This window comes from Frankliniella occidentalis, unplaced genomic scaffold (genome assembly GCF_000697945.3).
Source record: "Frankliniella occidentalis isolate FOCC.00 unplaced genomic scaffold, Focc_3.1 Scaffold900, whole genome shotgun sequence".
NCBI classification, from domain to species: domain Eukaryota; kingdom Metazoa; phylum Arthropoda; class Insecta; order Thysanoptera; family Thripidae; genus Frankliniella; species Frankliniella occidentalis.
In genome coordinates, this window is record NW_026268006.1 from 21,754 (window position 1) to 27,761 (window position 6,008).

Here is a 6,008-nt window from a genome sequence, read left to right on the forward strand (position 1 = left end):
GGGGAGGAGCGGGGGTGAAGGGGGGCTGCCTGGCGCTGCCGCCGGGCCGCCGGCGCTCCGCTGTGTGGCTGGCCGCCTGGCTGGCCGCCTGACTGCCTGCCTCCCGCCTGCCTCCCGCCTGCCTGCCTGAGCCTGCCTGCTCGTCAGTTTGCCAGTGGCGCGCGCGTGGAGAGGACGTACGTACGCGCGTTCTCCCCAGCATTCGTTCTAGCGATCGCAGACTGTCAGCCATTTCCAGTCTTATCTAAGTGAATTAACTCGTGTGACTCGTGCCAACCAGTGTCAAAAGTGATGTCCCCGCCAGCATGACCAGGCTGCCCGTGTACACCCGGGCGGAGGAGGCCAACCACTTCAGGATGGCGATGACGCTTCGGTCGTGGATGGCGGTGCTGGGGGTGCTTCTGGCGCTGGCGCCCGCACCATCGTCGCTGTCGCTCGCCCTGCACGTGGACGTCGGCCACCACCACCCAGTCAACATGGAACAGTGGAGTGTCCGCGCACCAGGTGAGTCCCGGACACGCTTGTGTCTTCTCGTAGAGGCCCACACCGCCGGAGCCGTGGTCGTGGCTCGCACGGCCGCCGCCCTCCCCATCGACCCCGACGTGATGCCGGCGCGATACGACCCCGATAGCCATCAGCTGATTCCGGAAGCAGGCCATGACGTCCGACGGCGAGGCGGGGGCACATCTGCATAGGGCACACACGGGGAACCTTGTCACCACGTGAGAACCGCGCGCAGGACCCGCGGGCCGCGGGGCAGGAAGTCGCGCCGGCGCCAGGTAGACGCATTAAGGGGCCGTTAAGCACCCGATACAGTTAAGCACTCGAACGTTGAGCACGGCGCGAGTACGGCACGGAGTGCCCGTCCACTTTGGGCCTGGCCCCGCACGGCCCCGCACGGCCGCGTGCAGAGTGCTGGCGCCGGCGCCGCGATTGGGTGAAAGGCGTGGCGCCGCCGCCGCGCCAGACGGGCGGGGCGGGGCGCTGCCCGCGGGCCGCCGCTCTCATTCTGACAGTTCACAGTCGAGGCCAGCCGCCAATCACCGACATGCAGCCCACGACCATCACGCCGCGAGGTCGTGCGTGCGGGCCGCACCCGTCTCTCTCCAGAGCACGCCGAAAAGTACAGCGTGCTCTGGCGGACACGAAGGAGCGAGTGCGGATGATGCCTTTGGCCGGGCGGCCGACAACCGCGGCGTTGCCGTCTGGCGCCAGTCGCGGGCACGGCGGGGCCGCGGCCGGCAGAGCGCTGACTTTGTCAATCGCCACATGACACTGGCCGGCGGCGGGGCCCGGCCGGACTGGACTGGGCGGCCGTGAGGCGAAGCGGCGGCGGCGGCGCTGTCAGATGTGCCCCGGAGCGACGCTCGGCCGGCACAGCTCGCGGGGGCAACAGGTGCGCGGGGCGGAAGTATAGCTCCGGGCCGGGTGGAGGCGAAGGGCGCCGGCTCTCTGCACCCGGCTAGTCTGCCGCGGGGGTGGTCGGCGACGGGACGGGACGTGCGTGCCATTACCGACCGGTCGGGCCGGGCCGCCTATCTCCCCGCTCATCACGCCGGGCCGGCGCGGCGCCACTTCAGCGCCGCTCCGCTGCAGGCCGCCCAGCAGGCAGTGATGAGTGGCGGGGAGGGGCGGGCCGGCGAGGGAGAGGACGGGACGGGGCGGAGGGGTCGGCGACGATTTTCGCAATTTTCGAGTCTCGGTGTAAATGAGGGGGCGTTACGTCGGCGGCAGTGGCGGCGGCGGCGCCGGTCGTCACATGTGGGGCCGTGGTGGTTGTGGCTACACGGATGAGTGGTGTTGTGGGTGTGTTTGGCCGGAAAGTTTTGCAGAGGAGGATACTTTGCCTATCCTGCATACAGATTCGATAAAGGAGCAATCTTTAGTGCTTTGCATTCCCGGCTGCGCCGCGTTGCGCGTGCACGTTAAAACCTCGAGTATGTAAATCCGGAAAAGAGTTTTTTTGCTTCTTTTTTGTCGAGTTGATTGTGCGGGCCGGAGGGACCGGGACGGCAGGACGGCCGATTGTTCGAGGGGGAGGTAAGGCAACAAGGTGCGGCGGGCCGGGCGGCCAGCCCGAGCAGCCGGGCCGCCGGCCGGCCGGTGGTGGAGATGGGCTGGCTGCCGGCCCCGGCTGCCCGGTCCCGTAGGGCAGCCTGCTCTTTGGGAGCCGAGCGGGCCCGGTGGTGCCGACGGTGCCGTCTGTCCCAGCAGGGCCACGAGGACTGTCTGGCGCCAGTCCCCTCCTCCCTCCTGCGCCGCATCTCCTCCCCGCGTCACCTCGGGAGGCCCTCGACGTGGGGTTCCAACCTAAAGGTGTGCGCCCCGAGGGTACGTTTCCTCTCCTTCTTGTGGGGGTGACGGCGCACCTCGCCGGGGGCCTAAGTGACTGCCCAGGGTGGTTGGCGACCGCGGCGGTCCGCTTGACGACGTTGTTTAGAGAGAGTGCCGGCCAGCGCCTTGACGCGAACGACACCGACGGCGAATCCTGCGCGTCGAAGCGAGCCGGCTTGCCCTGCTTGCCCGCACGACTCTTTTGCTCTCGCCAAAATAATCCCGACACTGTTGCGTATGGAGCCGGGGTCGCCGGACAGAGGGGAGGCGCTGGGGGCGGCGAGCTGGCCATCGGGCGCCCTATTGTGCTCTTGCGGGCCCCGGGGCCCGGCCCAGCCCGGCCCGATGCGATGCACTTTTAATAGACTATCGTTTCCCCGAAAGGCGAGCGCTTGAGGTGAGGCGAGGGAGAGAATGGAGCCGGAGGGGGGAGGGGGCGCCCCTAAAGCGCGTCCACGCCGCGCCGCCATTCATTGCCACACACACACACACACGCACGCACTCACGTACTCACTCACCGGCGCCTCGCACGGGGGTGTGAACTGGCGTAGTATAGCCTCTGCGTCAGGAGGGTACCTTACAGACTGCAGCCGCAGCAGCCCTGATAAGCCCTCAGCCTGGCCTGTCCGGACCTGTCCGCGTCCCACGGTTGCCGCAGCAGCAGCCGCCGGTGGTGTCACCTTGCGCTGCCCGTCGCGCTGCGTTATCAGCGTGAGATCCCGTGATCGTGATCCCCAGCAGGGAGGTGCCCCGCACTGGCAGAGTGAGAGTGACGCGCTGCTCGCCGTGCGCGGCCGCGGCGCTGCTGGGGCCCTACCCGCGGTGCTGGGCCGGGCCGGGCCGGGCAGGACCGCGGCGCCTATTTCTGGCCCGTGGGGCGTTATTAATTTTGTGAGTGTGCATCTGGTTGAGCCGCGCCCGCTGAGGCTGCACTCTGCTGGGACCAAACTCGTGCATTTTATGGCGCTCTACGGTCTCCTCTCCTCCCCCCCATTCGTTTGCTTTTTGAGGCGCGGCGGTGGCGGCGCCACAGCGGCGGCGGCGGTGGTGGACCATTTCTGGTCCATTGAAACTGAATCGAGGTCGCCGGCCGCAGTGTGTGTTCTTTACATGTCCCAGCTGCCGCCCGGCGCCATTGTCGGCCCGGCTCTTGCCTAATTTACCAACACAGACACACGCTCACACACACGCGCACACACTGGCGCTATCGTGCGTACACAGAGGGGGGCTCTCGTTGATAAGGACAAGCCGTTTGCTCAGCCGGCGGCGGCGGCTGGCCCATGGCTATGGTACATGGACTTGACTGGCCCCCAACGACGGCCTCACCACCACGGCCACACACTTGCTACCCCCACCTCCTCCTGTACGGCCCGACAGTAGCGCGGAGCAGCAGGCCATGGGAACAAATGTTTAACCCCCCACCCCGTCCGCTTCCCTCCTCCGTCCGGTCCGATAAGATTACCCCCGCGGAGCACAGCGAGCCCCCATCAGACGGGGCGCACACACACACTCCTGGTGGCGCCGGCCGTGGTGGCGCCCGCGGCACTTACGCCCCATATGAGCCGCCCACGTTTATGGCGTTTGGATAAGGGAGGGCGCCGCCGGCGCCGGCTCATGGGAAGCGAGTGCATGCGTAGAGATAGTACTCGCAGCGCCGCAGTCTTATAGTTTCTCATAGCGGCGGCCCGTGCGGGTGCATTAGTGCTGGAGGGGGGGGGGGGCACTCTGCCGCGTCTGCAGCTCATAACGAGCCGTTCAAGGAATCCAGACTCGTTAGCATTTCCCTGAGCGCTACGCTACGCCACGCCGCGGTTCCGCCCGCGCCACACACACACACGCGCGCGCTCGACGACGACGGCGAGGGTGAAATTTTCAACCCAGAAAATATAGTTTCAACAAAATAGTGGGCGAGGCTGCGGCGCGGCGGGCGGGCAGCACACGTAAAGACACGTAAATCAGAGATGGAACACAGAGGGCAGGCGGCACCAGATCCATCACGGCCCGCGTGACGGCCGGGGACCGGGCTATCGGGGCACAACAGCGAAACACACTCAGGCCGGTGCGACTGGTCCGGCCCGGGCGCCCGCCCCTCCCTCCGCCCGCCTCTCCCGATGTGTCCCGTCCGTCCCGTCCCGTCCTGCTGCTCCTCCCGGGAATGCGGAGCGGGGCAGCATCACATGACATGACGCGGAGCGAGAGAGAGAGAGAGAAGGCGACGCACCGGCCCGGCCGGTCACAGATAACGATGGAATGCAAGTAGCTCTTCTCGTTCGTTCGGCTGCTCGTTTCGTCGTTCTGCCGTGGAGCGGCAGCTCTTCTTCGGAGAAGCTCTTCTTCTTGGCCTCGACGAGAGGAGGGTGCCCTGGATGGCGGTGCCGTTGGGTTCGAGTGCTGTTGCAGGAGATCCTCTGTAAAGGGACCCTGGAGTATGCCCTCCGCCTCCTACCTTACCTTGCCTGCGGTACCTTGCCGTGGGGTGTGACGTCACCCGCCGGTGTGTAAGTCGATACTCTCGATGGGAGGGAAGAAAGCCCGCAACGGGGCCGGTCCCCGAGATGAGCTTGAGCGCACCGGCCTCTGAAAGGGCATGCTGGGGGCAGCCAAGGGGCGGCCGCCGCGGCACCCGAGCCGGCCCGATCCGGTGTCCCGCCGCGGCCTACCCTGTGCGCGCTGCATCCGGTGCAAACGCGAGCGCACGCACTCACACACACTCACACACACTCACACACACTCACACACACTCACACACAGGCAGGCCCTCACCCCCCTGCTGCTTCATTAAAGGCATTGATGACCGGAAATATTTTTTTCAATTTTTTTGAATTGTCCCATGGACATGTTTCAAACGCTCTAAATCGTCAAGAGTTGTGTAATAAAAATTCGCACAGTGTGATGCTCCAGTTTGCTTTGTTGATGCAAAATTTCAGATTTAAAATGCTGCCAGGTCAGCGGCTGACGCCGTGCCAATGCTGTACCGGATGCAGGCGGGCGGGCGGGCTGCCTACCTCACACGGGGCCAGGAGAGGGAGCCGCGCGTCGCGCAAGAGGATACTATAGTCAAAGCCTCGCCGCCGCCCGCGCGTCCTGCAGGACAAAATGTGCACGGCGGCGTGAACCGCCCACCCGGCGTAATCGCAAAGTATACACGTCCATCATCGGTATTGTTCTTCCTGCCGGCGTCCCCGCCCCGGCCGCCGAACGCGCGCTCGGGTTTCACCCCCGCTCTTTTCTCGATTGACCTCGATCCCAACCTATCGGACGCACGTCGGCAGAGAGGCCGAGCCGAGCCGCCCAAGAGGCCCTCGCAACTTAGTTTCGCATTGATCGCGTCCGGAGCCGGAAGAGCGGCGGGAGCATGAGCGCGGCGATCCCATCTCTCCGGGGGGGATAATAGTGATGGAACCCGATCCGGCTGCCGGCGGAAGCGTTCAAAACCACTTGGAGCTAGAACAAAAGGGGCAGGCCGTCTACCTGCGGCCGCGCGGCGTGCACATGCACGTGTAGGCCGTGGGCGAGCTGGGGCCCCGCCAGCCCGCTCAGGTGCAAGCGAGGGGCCCGGCCCGCAGGCCCGCTGGAGCGTAAGGCCCTTGAGGACGGCCCAGTGGCTGCCTGACGAGCCCGGGCCTAACCGCCCGGACAGCTCTCGGGGGCCAGCGGCGGCGGGCAGCTGTCTC